The 19,447-nt window shown below is 42.1% G+C and overlaps 1 pseudogene; it reads right to left on the bottom strand.

Annotated features, from left to right (window-relative positions):
- Window positions 1-19,180, bottom strand: part of LOC102479727 (endosome-associated-trafficking regulator 1-like) — a 20,105-nt pseudogene extending 925 nt beyond the window's left edge.
- Between the last annotated feature and the right edge of the window lie 267 nt (window positions 19,181-19,447).

Below are 19,447 nucleotides of genomic sequence, written 5' to 3' on the forward strand. Positions count from 1 at the left end.
TCATACCCGTGAGTTTCGTCTCCACCGGCTGAACCACCGACTCCAGGTCGTGACAGTCGCTTTCTTCCTTGATCATCTTCACTTCCAATTTCCACTCAAGCATCCTCACCATTTCTGTCTGGATTTCTGAGAAGCTCTGAAGCTCTCTCAGCTTTCTTCTTAGCTAAGGATTTTCATCTTTCAGGGCTTCATAACTTACCTGCAGTGACCTCAGGTGCCTGTCTCCCAGAGACTCCCCATGGGCCACAAAGTCTGTGCTTGGACTCCCTGTTGGAAATGTTGGTGACACCTGTGAGTCTGTGTCACTCAGCACCCACAGGAGCAGAGACTCGGGCCACCAGCTCCAAGGGGGTGGAGAAAAAGGACAGGTACGTGCTGCAGCATGAGGTGCTGGCTGGGACCCTGGAGAGTGCTCTGCTCTACAGCTGACAGCAGGTAGACCCCATTCCACCCACCAGCCTTGTTCCTTCTCCTTGTTCAGGAGGTCACCAGCACCAGATGAGTCTTCAAAACATGGCTGCTGATATTCCAGGTCATACCCATGGTTGGGGAGTTGTGGCTCTACAGAAGATTGGCTTCTCCTTCAGCACGGAAATCAGGGCCAGCAAGTCCAACTTCCTGAAACTTCAATCTCCCTATGTATTCTGTCTCCATATAATTCTTGTTTTCCTACTGTGGTCTGACCACATAGCTTTTCTGTTTCTTCCAGGCCTAGCCTGTTCCAATCTCAAAGACTTTTCTCCAACTGTTCCCTTTCCTTGAATGAGCCTCCCTTAGATTTTTCACCTACTGGCTTTTTCTTGCTATTCATATATTTGCTTAAATGTCTCCTCAGTGAGGTTTTCTCAAATCAGTCCACGTAAAGTTGTTAGCCAGGCCCTTATTTTTCACATGCTGGATCCTTCTTGCTATTCATATATTTGTATTTGCTTAAATGTCTCCTCAGTGAGGTTTTCTCAAATCAGTCCACGTAAAGTTGTTAGCCAGGCCCTTGGTCAATTCACCCAAAATTCCCAGCACAGCTTTTAGTAAATATTATCTGATATGCTGATACGTACTTATATGTCATCTGTTTTCAGTTCTGTCCCCCGGGCTCGTCACTGAGCCAGACATAAAGTAAATGCTCAGCAAATGGATTTTGAATGAATTAATGAAATAACTGGTTGAAGAGTGTGAGCATGCATAAATTGCAGGGCAGTGTTGAGTACCCATTCAAGATGCACCCTCATGAATCTAAGTCACGGCGGCGTGTTGTTCTACTGCTTGTGTCATTGCTTCCATCCAAGTAATAAATAGAGAGGTAGTTGATATTGAGCATGATTGGGGTTTCGCCATATGAATATCACAGAATAAGAGAGAGACCGGGAAGCCAAGGTCTTTACAAGGGAGTGCTTTTAATGTTGGATGTGGCATTTGGGCTGGAAAAGGAATGGATAGGACAAAGGTATAGGGTGGGAGGTAAACAAGTGTTAAAAACAATAAATTAGGGATCTACATGAGAATAGATGAAAGGTTAGAAAGTGTTGCTCACAGAATGGCAGATTTGAAATACAGATTTCAGGGGAGATAAAGGAAGAGAGGAAGGGTAGATAAAGGAAGAGAGGAAGGGTAGATACAGGAAGAGAGGAAAGAGTCAGACCATGTTCCAGCCTGACAGTGATCATCTACAAGTCAGTGTTTGTCTAACTTTGGAACGTGCCAGGCCCCACCTAGGGAGAGAGGAAAAAGGAAGAAAAGAAAACTCTCTTCTATTATATATCCATTAAAGCACGGGTTATTTGTTGCTTCTCTAGGAAGATTTATCTACTAAATACACACCTGCCCCTCCACTCCCTTATCAAGATGAGAGAACTGTCATTATACATCAGAAAACTCAGGACATGTCTCTATCATGCCCTGCTACATTGCTGTGAACATCGATGCATGGGTCACTTTCCCCATTACCCTTAGAGTCATAAAACATTTCACTCACCTTTGTTTCCAAGCACAAAGCCTAGGGCTCAGGATATAATGAGAAATTATTAATGTTCATTGAATAACTGAATGAATAAAGAGTACAGAACAGTAGACTGGCATGAAGGCTAAAATAATGCCTGTGAGATTCCCAGGCCATTGGGTCACCTGGAGGGACCAGGAGTTGCAATGCTGTCCACTCCATCTTTGCCCCCTAGCACCTACCCTGCACACCATTCAGCATATTAGACAGGGATGATCTGGATAGGTCCCTTGGACTCTGTGCTCACATCCAAATATGGAGCAGAGGCCACCTCTAAATACTCTGAGTCCTTTGACACACCAACCATCTCTGAACATGGGTGTTATTGATGAACCGATACTTGCTCAGTTCTTAAGGTCCCGGGGGAAAATAAACTCTAGGAAAATTCAAAGCACAGTTGAGCTCCCTGGGAGGCAGCCCTATTTGTTTCTCTAGAAATAGGTCTCCTGTTCTTACTTGAAGTTTGACTTATAATTGCCAAATCATTACTTCCAGTTACGAGCATTTATTGTTAAAACTAATGAGGTACCTCCAAAAAAATATTTTTACAACTTGCTTTTGAACATTCTGAGAAGTTCTTTCTTAGGAGCTATAAACGGGGTCTTTGTGAGAGATGTCACCTCCTAACCTGACCAGGTGGGCCAGGCCAGCTCAGTGCTGACAGGAAGGCTGGCCACTCTGGAAAAGGGGAGTCCAGGAGAGGCTGGCTCCCTTCCACCAAGAGAAACCATCTTCTTTCCAGGCCTGGAATGAGTCCTTCAAAAGACGCAGCCAGCAGGAAACCCCCTGACTTAAAGAGAGGGACACTTGCCTCACTGTTCATAAGAAACTGAGCCATGGTTATGGTTCCTGAGATGAAGATGAGCAATCTGGCCACAGAGTCAGGCTGGCCCTCTCAGAGTTTTGCAGCAGCTGACAGTGCTTTCCAGCTCTTAGCCCCGCTTGCCCGGGGGTGCCTGTGCTATTGTGAAGCCAAGTGAAAACTTGTACCAGAAACAGGAAATGTGTGTTCTAGTGTTTCTCAATCCAGAGGCGGAAATACTAGCAAAAAGAGGGAACTCTTTTAAAATGCACAAATCTAGACTCTGTCAACATCCCTCTCCCAAGAGTTCTGATACACCCTCTGCTTGTGCTGAAAACCATAAATATTCTGGTATGTCTCTATTAGAGCTGCCCTGCTACTATTAAGAGTACAGTGAAAGCCCTGGAGGTGATTTTCAAGTTTATAGTGGATGCAGTAAAGGCATCTGCCGCAAGGGCTGTTCTGGTAATTTCAGGATTACGAGCAGGATGCACCCATGTGTTGGTTCTGGCTGCCATGAGTTGAGAAGGACTCTGGGGATCATGTCCAAATGTAACAAGAAAAATCTGCCAGGATCCTTTTCTGATATCTTCCGTGGGCTAAGGGAGGGCATTGATGACGCACATGCCACATATTTGCCTCGGCAGCCTAGATCCTTTACCAGGTCAGAATCAAAGCCCAGATCTCCAGCCTCTTTGCATTCTAAGTAAATTCCCTGCCAGGAAGCCAGAAACAAGTTCTGGTTCTGAATCTGTCCAGCAATGCTTTTTTGTTTGTTTATTTAATTCCATTTGTTTTTGTTTGTTTGTTTTTGTTTTTGTTTTTGTTTTTGTTTGCCCAGAAACAGACAGAAGGAGAGAAAGGGAAAGCAAGAAAGCAAGCTGCCAGGTCCAGGACTCAAACCACTGTTGACTATATGGGAATCCAGCACCTTAACCACCACGCCACCTACCGGCCCCCAGCAGTGCTTATTTAATGATGTCATGGAGCGGATTGGGAGGAAATTCAAAGAGGAAGTTGAATCATATTCTTCCTGGAAACAGACCTGAAAATACAAAGCAGAAAACATCCTTCCAAAGGCAAGAAAGGAGATTTCCTAGGAGAAGCGTGGCTAGATGTGTGGGAGAGTGTTAGCAAAACGATGTCTGCCAGTTCACAGCGTTGCTTTTGCATTGCTCAAGGGTAAAGTGAAAGATAACAACACTGTTTTGAACATGTTTAGATGTTTTGTTACCAGAGGGAGCTACAGAAAGCCTGAATTCTCTGTCTGCAATGGGAAAGGAAGAACAAAAAGGCACGGTGTGCATTTTGCTTACTGTCAGTTACTTGGCTGCGTTTTTTCAACACCTGAGGCGTGACTTGGTGAGGAGTTGGTGGATATCAATTTAAATGAAGGCAGCTTTCAATTTTTTTTTAATGCCCTTAAATAGAGGTTATTTGGGACACCCAAGGTCAGGGTCAGACTTGGTCCTCCCAGATCTCAGCTCATTCTCTGAGTTAGCTCGATCAGAAGAAATGACAAGTACCCAACAGCATACTTTGTTTCCCCAGGTGGTCACCTCAGGGGCCCATCCTTTCCAGCTGCCCCTCCACACTTTGCTCCTCCGCTGTGTGAATTTACAACCACTGTGTGTCTCTCGTGAGCATGTTGGTATTTTCAGTGGTTGGTCTGACCTGTAGTGTGGGCTGAGAGATACCACATGGACTAAGACAGTCTGACTGAAGATCCAGCTCTGCATGGTCTTGAACTTTCTAGCTATTGAACTGCTTCCACTACACATGGGGCTATTCATGTCTCCTTCACAGGGTTCTTGGGAGGACTGAATGCCATGGTAAGTCACTCTCTGTATTAAAAAGCAAATGCAAAGCATCCCATGCCAGATTTCCTCAGCTGTCTGTCAACCGTGATCTCAGTTCAAATATCATCTCCTTAGAAAGGTCCTCCCTGACCACACCGTGGAAATTAAAATGATCCTTCTTCTCCCATCTTCTCATCTCCCCCTTCTTTTCTTTATACCACTTATGACTCTGCGACATTATACTTTATATACTTACTTGGTTATTTGGTTTTTGTTGGTCTCCTCCACCAGAAATCTATGGGCAAGGATTTCTGTCTGCCTGTTATAATTGCAGGCCCCAGAACTGCACCTGATCCAGAGCAATCATTCGATGATTTTTTTTTTCAATAGATGGATGGATCTTTTTACTCCCTACCATGTAGTTGAGAGGACAAGGGCAAATAATTCTGCTTGGTCAATCATTTCCCAGCCAACCATCGAAAGAAAGTAGACGCTCACTCAAAGACAGGAATAAAGTTTCAGTTTCACTCTAGTATCTCTGAGATATTTTCATGTGACAAAGAAACTTGATAAAAAGTTTTACTTAACTTCTAAAATGTCTTTTATTGTGCGGAATTGATTTTCATGTGTCAAGTTCCACATTCAATAACTATAAAAATCAAAGGAATTTCTCCTTAGGAGGGAAAAGGAGAAAAATTTTTTTTACATTTTTTCATTTATTTCTTCTATAAACAAGAGAAAGAGAGAGAAAGACAGCACTCCCAACAGGGTCTTGTTTTTGTGATCCATTCCTAGCCTTCCACCAGTTCCTGATCATTGACACGTATGTGCCTAGCATACTCAGAGAGGTCTCCGGACTTAACTGTGAATCTTCCCATGTAAGATTCCCTTGCAGGTCATGGCACTTTGCTGCTGCATCACCATCTGGCTCTGACATTTTTTTAGAAGTAGAACCCACTGTTTATAAAATCAGTGCATAAGGGAAAATTCGCTAAGAATGAAAAAGGCCTAACCTAGGTCCTGCTCAATTGGAATACTAGTGGGACTCTTGATTACAATGTTTAACTGAAGTTGGCCTCAACTGGTCCCTATAGATGTAAGCCTCATAGAAATAGCCCTTCAGAAACTGGTTAGCATGGCATCAAGAGCCTGCTAATCACTCAATGATGTCAACTACTTCTTATTCATACCCAGAAAGTAACTCCATTTATATTGCCAAAGCCTACAAAACGTGATACCAACCATTGTGGGATTTCAAATTAAATATGTCCAGCTTGGAGAACATATGGATTTTAGCTAGGGAACCTAGAAGGCAAAACAGTACAAATAATAATAAAGGGTGATTATCTTCAGAAACCACTATGTCAACAGTTACCTTCTGACTGGCCTGCCAGCTGTGAAAAGGAGAATGAAGTATTCGGTCACTTTTCAACCAAACTCTAAACCCATTCCCTCCACTAAGAGAAGCAAAGCTATCACTTCACATTTCTTATTTTAGATAAATGTTTCCAAATTCAGAAGAATCATTTGAATTGCTCCTGAAATATTTACCAAGCTCAATCTCCAATTTTTAAAGAAGTATCTGTCTGGAGTATTGATCCTGGCAGACATAAGAACAGAAATGGAGAGGATGAAAATTGGAGTCATATTTGTCTCGGCTGGAAGGCAGTAAGGAAATTGAAAGCTCCTCTTGGGATATGCCTAAACCATTCCAATGTGTCCCTTGCCCTTTAATTGGATCTTAATTCCCCCTGATAGCCCCCTCAAAGCCCACCCCTTCACACACACCAATATCACCACATGAGATGTCAGTATACCACAGCCTCTGTTTTCATGGCCACGTCTCTCTTCCAACATGCCCACTTAACAATGTATGTTCTCTCTAAGTCCACACTTCCTACCTACAGCAGACTATCTTCTTTCTGGTCACCTTGTCTGCTGACTCCTCCAGGGACCTTACTTTGATGATATCAACTTTTAGCTAGTGGTTCTTCTCACAAAAGAATACAGGCTTTGGATGATACTTAAATTCATGGCCTGTCTCCAGTGAGTCTTATCTGGGAGACTTTGGACCAACTTGCAAGGTTCAGATTTTCATCTGTAAAGAGGGTGCAATAATACCTACTAATACAGAGATGTGTGGATTAAATACTAGATCATATGTGAAAAAATAATTGAGTTTTTTACACTGCCTGGCACATAGTAAGCCCTCAATAGATAATAGTTTGTTTCCTTCCTTTCTGCTCCTATCTTCAACTCTGGAGGGTCAGAATCCTTACTGATGATCCTCTCAGCAACAACTTAACACTTCTCAGACCTGCGGAACTCCAAAACACTCATCCTATTTACTTTAATACCGTCTCACTCATATCCTAACATAATGTAATACTTAAAACTACTTTAACTAAAAAGGCTAAAACCCTGAAATTCCCTTCTCTGAATACTCCTTGCTATCTCATATGTTCAACCTGCTAAACATAACCTGTGCCTTGTCATGGCAGCCAACTCTCCACCCTCTCACTTGGATTTTAATTTCTCCTAGGCCAAGGCCTCACATCCTATAAAGTTCAAGCCCCTCCCTTGCAAGACCCCTTGAGTTCCCCCACTTCTTGACCTCTTTCTACTTTAACAAAAATTTTAGGGAAAAAAATCTCAAATGATGCTGATTGAATTCACTGTTCAGGCTGTTTCCTTGAACTGGTTCTTTGTTGCTGCTGAATCTGCCTCTTGGCTCTTCTGAGCTTCCACTTACAACCCGTTCTTATCCCCAACTCTCTAATCCCCAGTAGTGGCATTGCCTCCTGCATTGCGGAGACATTCAGGTTAATATGACAGGAGCTATCACAGCTCTCTCTAAATGGGCCCACTCACTTAAGAATCTCTAGTGACCTCTAACAGCCACATCCTCAACCACTTCCCAGCACTTGCTTCTTTGGCAGTGTACTATTTCCTTCTTGATGCTACTCTTTCCTTGTCTCCTTTAAACTGTACTTAATTCTCCTGTTTCTCTCCTCGTTAGCTTACCTTCCTCCTCCAACTCCTCTAAGTATAAATTCCCGCAACTCTGAGACACAGCTCTTGACTCTCTGCCTTCTAATCTCTCACTGAAATCTCATTCTTCTCCATTACTTTTGCCATTGCCTCCAAAAATGTTGCCTCCAAATTTTATTCCTCCAGTTCTACCAAACTCTCCAGAGAATTCCATCAGGATAGTCATGGGCACCTTGAGCTCCACCCTTTTAAAATGTACCTCGTTTCTTTCTCATACCCTCTTTCTCCTGTTTCTAGGATAACACTACCAATCTGCCTTCTGCCCAGTCATTCTTCACTCCTTCCCTTCCCCCATCCTTGACAATTCAATCATACCAAATAACACCTATTTTAATTCTCAAATCTATCACTGCCTCCTGCTCCCATTTGCACCTTCCTGATTCAGGCCGTCACAAATCACACCTGAAACATTACAAGAGCTATATAACTATTTTTCCTTTCTCCTGCATCCCAAGGGTTTCCATGACCAAATTAAAGAACTAGGAAACTAAAATTAAGTCATAGTTTAGTTTGAAATTCCAGACCCTCTTTGATCTGGCCACAATCAACCTTCTAGCTGAATCATTCTCTACTACCTTCAATGAACTTTAAACCAGTATACAGTTGTCCAATCATGTAGTTTACTTTTCTCTAAGCACACAATATTTCCTGCCTCCACACTTTAATTCTCATCATTCACTCCAGTCAGGTAATTAAGTCCCATCCCCTCATGTAGTCTTAGCATCCCCTAATTCCATCCATACTGACCCTGAAATATGTCTGAAAGTCAAAGGTATGCAAGCTAAACTACAAATCTGCATAAAAATTCTATTTTGGGGAAGCTAAAAATTTTATATGAAATTCCTAACTATACTTTGTATGTCATACCTAATCTTTAATAATCCATTCTAGCAGGGCATGTGGCTTATTGTTTTATTCTTTTCTTTCACAAGTGAATACACACATTTGACTGACTTAGACTGAAAGAAGCTAGAGTCCCCACTAATAACATACCAAAATCGATTCAACTCATGTCATTTACATCGACTCTATGAAACCCACACTTTGAGTCACCACTTTGACATTTTCATTCTCTTGTTTTTATCTCTTTTTTTAATAATCAGGGGAAAAATTACATAAAATATTTAAATAATTGCAGCGATAAGCATATTGTGTAACTGAAGATGCAAATGCTGCAGAAATTATTCAAAGCTAGCAGACAATATCGGAAGTCTGAACCTACTGGTTGTTCAAAAAGGCCTAAATCTAGCCCACAAAAGAAAGTTTAAGGGTATCAACTACAATGTGAAAAAATGGCAGGGTCCAAAAGTCGAGATTCACTGATACTCCAAGCAACCTTTGGGTCATGTCCTAACACCATTGTAATCCCACTTGGAAATGTGCAGGCAAAGGAGAACTCAGGATCCCAGTAGTTGTGGGTTTAGCAGAACACAGAAATAATGTTTAAAATGGTTTCCAATTGTTTTGTTTCAACTACATAAGGAATTAAAGAGGCTTTTGTTGTTTTGCCTGGGATTATGATAGTATTTTGTAAACGATAAAGTGTTATACAATTGCAATGTGTTAGAACCTTGTTTATATGGAAAATTCATTCCAAATTCCAAATGACTTCAAAATGCATTTTAAAATGTGTTTCACTGTAAGCTCCTAGAGGCAGGGCTTATTTCTTTGTATCCTCTCTCTCATAATATTTTTAATATAAACACTCAAAAGTTCTAATTATAAGCATGACTAAATGAATTGATATAAAAGAAGGAAAACTGGAATTAACCCACAAGAAGTCTCTCAAAATGTTATCACTTGCTATTGCATAAACCCCTCCAAGTTACTTCAAATAGGACTATTTAAATCAGCCTCCTTCCAAATAAGAAACAGAAAGCCTACAAATAAGAAAACAATTGTGTACATTTACATCTTCATCAGATTATATTTCCTCTCATGCAAATCGGCAGAATCAACTTGCATGGAATTTGACAAGTCTTTCAGCAAAGGCAAAGGAAAATTATTCAGCCTCTTTGGCTAGAAAGCAAACTTGCATAGAATGTGAGTCCCTTTCATGTGGGGTTCTTATGCACTGCTTCTCACCAGCCAACATGAGAGCAGGGAAATGTTTAACTTGTGCCTTCAGCGGTGCCGTGTGTGCTTACCATTCAGGAAGTCACCTAGCTGGAGACCTCTGTGTCCTCACTGCATGGAGATGATTCACACACGCACACACACAGAGCCCATTTAAACCGCCATTGCTTCTTCTGAATCCAGAGCTGGCTCTTTTGCTGAGACTCTCTTCCCTGGGAGAGACATCAATGGGGCAAGGAAATTGTCTCTACCTCTGGGTCTGTTACCAGGGCTCCCTCTTTTCAAAGCGCCACAGCCATGCTCTGAGAAACATTTATCTATGCTCTCTGCATTGTCCCACTGCACCAGAAACAAGGAACAGCAAAAGAACAGTCATTATTTGTATTTGGCAAGAAAGGCGGCAGTAAAAAGGGAGAGGCAGTGGATATGTAAATGTCAGACAGAGGATGTGAATAAGGCAGGGACAGGAAGCCCTGCAGAGCTGTCTCAGTGGAGAGGAAATCAGTTTTAGAGAGAAAAGGAATTGATGGAGAAGGAAGGAAAGAGAGGGAAAAAAGAGAAAGAAAGGGGAGTCTATACACCTAAGAGCAAACAAACTCAGGCTCAAATGCTACCCCTACCTCCCGAGGTATAAAGCTGTGGACCATGTGGACTCTGGAGCTGAATGACCACAGTTCAAACCCTGGCTCTACCACTCACCATTCATATGATGTATCTAGGTTAGTTTCTGAACCTCCTTGTGGCTCCGTTCTAAGACAGCAATAACAATAATAACTACCTATTAGAATGGCTGTGAAAATCAAATGACCTAATACTTAGAGTGGTTCATTTTAGCTAGAACAGTGTCTGACACATAGTATGTGTAGACTGCTGTTATTATAATGGTGATCTGGTAAGAGTCACTTCAACACTTATGACTTTTTGTCAGTTGTAGAAGAAGAAAAGCAGGCATGGTCTGGCCTCATAGGGCAGTGGAAAGCTTGGTGTATTGGGAGACGGATCCTACATGGCTGACCTCAGTTTGAATTATGACCAGGCAGCTTGAAAAACATATCAGTTACACGTGTGTAGGTGTTCAAAATCCCAATAAGATGGAGAAGTGGAGTAAAAAGGATTGCAGTATGACCACACCCTATTGGAAAGGTGTTCTCTCTCTCTTTTTCTTCTCTCTCTCTCTCTCTCTCTCTCTCTCTCTGACAAGCCCATTGGCCCTCTGGTAATTAAAAAAAAAATTGCATTAAATTAATTTTTAAAAAGAGAAGCAGATAAACCAGTTACTTCCATCCTTAAAAGCCTATCATCCTACATCAAATACATGTTATTTACCAGATATCTTGGGAACACAGCTGCCTATGCATACGAGTGAGAAAACCCTAAATTTCTAGTGTGTTTTCAGTGGGGCCTTTCAGTATTATTTCACACAGCATAAGCCTCCTTCTGTGGCCAACACTCTCCTCACACTACAAACATTCCTCATGCCTTAGGGGTCTCCACTGGACCAGACTCATGGCTGGAGGTTGCACACTAATCCTGAAGGAGAAGGTTCCAGGAGGAAGTGTCACCCCCAAGATAGTATAGATCTTAAATAAGTGAAAATGCAACCACACAATATGAGATTAGTTTTTTGTTTGTTTGTTTCTTTGTTTTTTTCAAATTTGGCTTTCAAGAGGGGCTGTTAGTCAAATCAACAGGTGAAATCTGCCTTGAACAAACCATCTTTGATGCCCTAGCCTCAGCCCATTGTAATACAGGAGAACTGCATTAAAGAGCACTGCCAGATACTGTCAGTGGAAAGTTCTGTAGGAACTGATTTCTAAGGGGTACTAAAATATCACCAGGACACAGAATGTTGCTAGCAATGTCACGAAATTCTTGACAATGTGCTCATCGAAAGTCTTCTTGGGAAGACTATTACACGCATTTAGAAGAATATGGTAACTCAGTGATTCTTATCCAGGGTTGTGCTATTTGCCAAAAGTGTCTGGAATTTGGGTAAAGGGCAGATTTAGGTAGTTACAAGTATTGGGATTTAGTGGGTGGGGCCTGGAATGAGTATGCATTTATAGAATTTTTCTGTCTAAAGCCATTGGCTCCCTTGGTGAGGAGCATAGTATTACGTGTTCCTCCTAAGGAGGTCAAGCCCTAGTTGCCCACTCCTGCTCCCCGTGCTGACTAAAGTGAACATGCCCATCAGGACCAGAGCCGAACTTTCAAATTAAAAGAAGGTGAGGTGTGGACTACCAGATGGTTACGTTGCTAGACTTCCACAGAGTCAACCACAGTTTGAGTCCTGGACCAGGCAGCTTAAATTCATCCCAGGCATATGTATATGCATGCCCTAAATCCTGAGAGGAGAATGGCGCAAAATGGATTGTGGTGTGGCCATCTCTCCTGTGGGGTGATTTCTCACCTTCCCTCTTACTATCTCTGTGAGTGCACATATCCTAAGGTGAAAAAAAAATTCTTAAAAATAAAAAGAAGGTGAGGCAAACACCAGCAAGCTTCCTCTAGGCTCCAGCCACTGCTCTCTGGTACCCTGGCCTGTGCACCTAGAGCACAAGGCTCCGTCCCTGTGTGTGGAATGAAAGAATGAATTTTGACCTGTTGTGCCAGCTGTCTCCTCTATGGTGCTATGCCAGATTCTCAGAGTATCTCTTTGGTGCTAGAGTGGTAATTTTCCCAGAACCACTAGGAGAATGGGGAAAGCCTGAGAGACTGTGTGTCCAATAACTGCATCCAAGATCTCATGCAGTCTTGGCCCTCACAAACTGCACCTCAGGGTCTGAATACAACTGCAAGATCATCATCATCCCTGCTGAGTCTAGAACTAAAGGCGGCTCCTCAGGAACCTCACTTCTCAGGATCGCTAGCCAATCCCGAAAGCCAAAGTCTCCCGTGGATGTGTCTGGTGGACAGATCAGGATCACATGTTTGTGCCCTAAATGCAAAAGGATTCTGGGAAACAAAGAAAGGGGCCAGCCAGTGACATGGTGTTTAAGGCAGCTGGATCCCACATGTCTAACTATGCAATTCAAGCCCCAGATCAGGTACTTTGAAAAACAAGCCAGGTGCATGTGTGTATGCACCCAAAATCCCAACAGGAGGGAAAAATAGAAGGGAAGAAATTGTGGCACAACCATCCCCCATAGAGAGGGCTTTCTCATTTTCTCTATGGCAAGAGAAAGAAAGAAAACAAAGAAAAGGAGGCAATATCTGACTCTTAATAAGAACTATTACAAGTCAAATTCATCAAACACAAAAGGAGGATCAGATTCCCAGAGGCCAAAAAGACAGGACTCAGAACTGATGAACACAGGACTCATGGGCCTTGGCGACAGTTCTCCACCAAGACTGAGCTGACCATGCATGCTGTTTGTCAAGGATAGTGTCAGTTATGCCTCCTGTCCTGGCTTAATTATGTGTTTTTTAAATTTGATTTCATTTTTGTTTTATTTATTTAATAAGCAAGAAAGAAAGACAGCAGCCCCAACAGGGTCTTGAGGCTACAATCTCCATGCTAGCTTCAGCCACCCCTCGATGGCAAGCACATGCATGCCCTGTATGCTGAGGACGGTGCCTGGATGCAAACCCAGAACTTCCCCACGTGGGCCAGCCTCACAGAGCATGGCAGTTAATTGCTGTACCACTGTTGAAACCCATGGCTTAATCATTAGTGACGTCCCTTTTATTCTCAGAAGTGTCACAGTAACTGCCATGTGTATACATGTGCATGTGCCATGACTCATGCTGCAGAAAGTAGGCTCCTGATAAAAGGGATACTACCTCCACTTCCAGGAACTGCTCGGTACAATCTGAGACTCCAGCTTAACGATGATTCAAGGGAACTCCTTCCCAAGTAACAGAACCGCCTTGACTTGGTCATGATTTGTTGCTTTGCAGTTGGAAAACCGGGAAGTGATAATTCCTGGAAAAGATTCTTTCCACTGTGCCTGTTCTGTTAAGTGCACTTCTCAGACTCCGTTATTTTATCTCTCTTCCCTCAGGACTCTGCCCTTAGCTGGCTTCCAAGTAGCAATATAATTCACCTTTTTGCTTCAACTTTAAAATGCCAGCGTATTTTCAGTATTGTAGCTCTTTAGGGGATGAGTGCTGGGGGAGAAATAAGAAAAGAAAAAGAGAAATCCAAAAAGGAAGGGTGAGAGAATAAAGTAAAGAAAGAGTGGGGGCGGAACTGGCAGGTGGCATGGTGGTTAGGGGGCTGGCCCCCCAACATAGCCAGACCTGGCGGCTTACTTTCTCTCTTTCTCTCTGGTCAAATTAAAAAAAAAAAAATTAAGTAAACAAGTCTCTAAAAAAGAAAGAACAAAAAAAGAAAGGAAGAGAATAAAAACAAAAAGAAAGGAGAAAGGAAGGAAGGAAGAGGAGAAAGACATTGGACAGGTAAAAGTAGGAAGGACATTGCAGGAGGGGAAGAGAATGACCTCACACAATGTCTTATTCAAACGCTTACTTGCCTTGGACTGGAATATGTGTTGATAAAAGCTAGAAATTTAGGAAGCTTGGTGGTCTTAGCCTGAAGCCAATGGATTTCTCTGGTTAAACTCACTCCCTGTGGGGCCAGCTGGTAGCATGGGGGATAACGTGCTGAACTCCCACATAGTCAAATGCAGTTCAAGTCCCACACACAGCAGCTTAAAAATCATGGTGGGCATGTGTGTGTGTGTGTACCCACGAGAAGAAAGGATTACGGCATGGCCGTTGCCCCCTTGGGATGGGGAGGTGATTTCTCACTTTCTCTCTCACTGTCTTTCTCCGACTAGAACAGACAGCCTATGGCAAAAATCTAAAAAAGAGAAAATTAAAATAAAAAAAAAATCACTCCCAGTGTCAGAAACAGTAAGAGCTTCTGCCACACATCAGAACAGAGTCCTCAAGAAGAGCAAGAATCCAGGTTGCGGACAGTGTGGTGTGGCGGGGGGGAATGGCTATCTGGGTGTATCCAAGCTGACGTTCGCGATAAGCCCTGTGTAAAGCCCCTCGTGATGTACTTCCTCAGGGGACACATGTCCAAGTATTATCTAAACCCCGGTTTTTAATCTCAGCAAAGCAAAATGCAGAACCTTCTTAAGCTACAGATCAACTTTACCTGGAAACACCAGCTTCTTGAGGAAAACCTTCTACATTTCGAAAAATCCTTCACTCAATTCCATCTAAGTCTTCTGCTCTTTCCAGTGATGTTTTAAAACAATGGTACCCACACACATAGCCCTAACCTGATACAAGGAGAACTAGTACTTTGTACATGAAGACAATGCTACTTCTCAAAATAAAACACCCCCGTAACTCTGCTGTGTTACTAGGTAGCAGAACCAGCGTCTTCTCTCCCTGTTTACAGGTAATTAAGACCCTCCAGCATATGATGATTACTAAATATTGAAGGATTTCAAAAGCTTCTGTTTTAACCCACGACCTCATTCTGATTTGTACAGGTCTGCAAGGATAGAGATGGGGAAAAAAAAAATACCACTGCTTCCGAATGATCCAACCCCACAATTAATAATTGAGAATCTCTTTTTCTCTTTCTCCCTTGCCTTTTTTCTCTCCGAACTAGAGTGCACTCTTCAGCTTGTTAAGCTCAGCACACTCCCACTGATAATTCACTAGAGATCATAATTTATGGACAATTGAAGCTGCAGAAACATCTCTTAGAAGGAATAGAGCAGATCCATAGCAACAATTCTTCAGGGGAATATTAATCCCCGGCTTTATGTAGTGCTAAGTGTACAATAGTAATCAGAACTTGAGTAGAAGCTGCTAATCATTGAGGGAAAAGGCTGTATAAAGAATTCATAATGGAATTAGCCCGCGGCAAACAAAGAAAGACAAAATTAAATCAGCCATCAAATTGCACCAAGGAATTTTAATTTACAGGTTAATGTAGGATTATGTAACTAATCACAGCTCACATTTTCAATGAACAACCAATAAAATTCTGCTCTTTTTTTCCTTTCTAATCTTACTAATGGTATTCCAATAACACGCTTTTATTACCCTATAATACGTGAGAAATGATTTGCAAAAATTCCCCAAGTCTTTCGATTGTCAGAATCAGGGTTAAAAACATAGTTTGGGAATAATCTATCAAAAGTCTAGATCTAGGAAGTTCCACTCCCCAGTTCAGTCCAGACCCAATAATATCTAGGCAAGTTTGCATAAAATAGATTTACATAACCACATAGCTCTAAAGTAGATGCATGTTTTTCATGCGGTGCAGGGAACTGAAATGGGACAAAAGAGACTAAATTAAATATGGGAAACTAATTTGGAGCACAAAGTGTATCAGCTAATTCTAAATAAAACCATTGCCACAGATTTATATGTCAATATTGCAGACATAGCCAAGGACACACACACCAAGGACCGCTCTAACGGAGTTTCTACGGTTTATAAATGTGAACATCATAAAAAGAAATAAGGTTTCGAGGATAAAGAGTTGATTAGCATTTCCCATGGGAGGGGGCTAGAATCTTGTATCCTCCCCAGTTATATTTTGATATCAACCAATGCATGACAAAGACAGAAAAGAAAACAAACCTTCTACATGATTTGAAAAACTATATAAAACCCACTGCTTCATAAATACAAACTTATAAAAAGACAGCATAACTCTTTGCACATTGGCAAAGAGAAACTCCAAAATTATACTGTACACTTAAAAAGACATCAGTTTAATCAAAAAGATCTTTTTCCAACATATGGTAGAAGGAAAATTATTATAAATGGAGTAAAAAGTATGTTCATAAGCTTTACTTCATGAGGGAAGAATGCTGGGAAGAAAGACGATGGCATTCTTCTTGCATATGTTTTTCTTGTCGAGAACAATGTGGGAAAGTCTCATTTTCCTTTAATCTAAATGTTCATTTTATGGAAGCAGCAACATTCGGCCCAGTTATTAGCAAAGGAGTTTTGTTGCTTTATAAAGTCTAATTTTAAGATGCTCACTTCCAAAAAAACATTATGGTGTCAATTGCACTACCCTTCAGCAATCCTGTAATAACTTTATTCAACCATTTCTAATTATAATTATATTTTCAATTCCTTTTAGCTATAGAAACTCTTTATCAATCAGAGCACAAGACAGAAAATTACTTTATTACAGCTACAGCTCGTTAGGCTGAGTGCTCTTAATGAAGCAGCCTCATAATCAGATGAAAATCATGCTGGAGAAAACTTGCATCATTAGTCTGGGCCTTAATTACCAAGAAATATAGTCACTAACAATGATATTCCATTTCATGATATGGTGCATGCACCTTCTACACTAGTTGCAATTAATAATTCCACCGACTGCTACAGAATCTTTTCTATTTATTCACAACAATGGAGGGGGAAATTCTAAATTTAATTGAGCGCTTCAGATTGTGCTCTCTTTCTCCCTTCTCTCGTGCGTTCAGATTAAAATGTCACAAGGCTAATATTCTATCTTACAATAATTCATCATTTTAATTACATATTTTATGTATGTGAAATGTCTTTTTCAGCTTTATAGTTGAGGTTGACATTTTGGGGGAGGCGTCTAGGAAAATGGGTGGCCTCTTGCAAAAGAGGTTCTTACCACCCAGGACCACGTCAAGGGGAAAAAAAAGATCATTGCTGTCAGCTCGTCAACTCCATCCACGTTGGAAAAAGCTGCCAACAAGAACAGGGGTGTTCATTGAAATTAATGTCGGCGTCTTCTGATAGGCTTTGGATGGTAGAATGGTGATGTTCTGGGGGGAGCAAGGCTGTGTCACTGGCCTCTTTGTTAGTGTGATTGATCACAGAATCAGCGACTTTCCTTTGTGAAAGCCTGCTTTCTTCTGTCCCGTTTATGCTCACCCTTTCCTTGCCTTCCTTTCTTACCAAGGTTCTTGCTTCTGACTTCCTGATAAATACCCAGTCCGGTCCACAGGGGAAAGGCGATCTGGCTCCTGGACCTCCCACTGGCTTCTGCACACTACTGGATCCCAGCAGATGCCTACCTAAAATTTTGATGCCCTCTCCAGGCTGCCTTAATGCTGCAACTCAAGGTGCTACTGCAACTGCTGCTTTTTTTTCAAACGCAAATTAGGTTACTGGGTGAGGGCAGAAAGCATTCAGAAGAGGGCAGAGGGCAGAAGGGTTGGCATAGATAAATGAGATCCCCATTTGACCTCCAAACCCAAGTGTGCCTAGAGCTCAACCTCCTGTCTGACATCGCTTTTCATAGGAATTGTTGCCAAAACAGCTGATTTGATTAATCTGGGCTGCACTTTCCCCAATCATTTGCCTTATGAGCACCAAGCAGTTTGATAAATGAAATTGATAGAAGAAGAAAATGACTTGGAAAAACCCACAAGCCACAAGAGGAAGAGTTGACTATGATATAAGAGAATGCTAATTTTCTAAGACCTTAGCATCTAATTTCTATACCGCAAATGTAAAGATCCTCTACTTAAAGATTGCTGGCTTCACACTGATTATTGTTTAACAAGCAGCGGCTCAATTCTTAGGGCAGTGTAAGGAGGAGGACATTCTCCCCGTTGAAGTTCAGACACCAAATAGACGATCAAATGACAACTAAATTAGCAAATGAATACTGTCCACAAAAAACACCTGAGGACAATTAGCTTCTAGTTGGTAAAACACCGACTGTATCATTAGTGATCCTTGGTCCCTCCTGGCATGGCTCCGGTTTGGAGTAACGTAGTGGTAAATAGTAGTATATTTTATATAGACATCACAGGCAAAGTGGGCGAGGAGGAGGGATTGGAAGATGAGAACCAGTAGGTCCAAGAGAGTCATAAAACAGAGCAGGAAAATGGGGGCCACCTGCAGAAGAACACCGATAGAGGAGGTAGACTTGGACCAACAAAAAAAGCCATAGGAAGCAGCAGGAAATGAAAAGCAGCCCAAGAAGATAGCAGAAGAAAGGGCATTAATCAAAACCACACAGAGCACATTTCCATAGGAAAAATGCTTGGCATTTTGGACAGCCCAGTGTGGCTTGCAAAACAAATCAAGATACATAGTGACACCCTCCCACCACCACCCATGCCCCGCCAAAGACAACTGGTTTGCAAGGAACAGCTGATACCCTTAGAAGTAGCCGCAGGAGTGCCAAGTAAGAGTTAAAGGGAACCAGCTGAGTTTCCACCTTCTCCTATTAATGCAATGTCAGGAAAAGACCTCAGCATTATTGTCTTTGCCTTCAATCACTCCTTAATGTTTCCTCCTAACAGCACTTCATTTAAGTACAGAAGTCACTGCAGGTATTTCCATCTGGCAGGAGCTACCCACACAGAGGCCTCTGGGGCTGCGTCCTGCATTCCGATGTCCCCCATCCCTGTGTCTTACAATGACCACATTCAATCCCACCATAGAAAAGAGGCAATAGTGCAGCAACCATATTTGAGGAGTCCGGGGGCTTCTTTGCCTTCGAACATCTTCAGAGGAGACACCCAGGCTAACAACCATCACCCGTCGTTAGTACAGGGGCTGCAGCATGAACTCTTCCCTGGGCACTGGCATATTCTACCTGAGTGACCTTGAGAGGGTGAGTTAACTCCTCTGTTGCTCAGTTGCCCATACCTGAAAGAATAGTGTTTATTTCAAAGATTATAGCAAAGGTAGTCTGGGAAGAGGCATGTAAACTAGATCTGGCACATAGTAAAGGTTAGCTCTGATCAGCACCATCACTGTCATTACAATCACCACCCTAGACAAGAGGCAGACATGCCTTCC

This window comes from Tupaia chinensis, unplaced genomic scaffold, assembly GCF_000334495.1.
Source record: "Tupaia chinensis unplaced genomic scaffold, TupChi_1.0 Scaffold145484_1, whole genome shotgun sequence".
In the NCBI taxonomy this organism is placed as follows: Eukaryota; Metazoa; Chordata; class Mammalia; order Scandentia; family Tupaiidae; genus Tupaia; species Tupaia belangeri.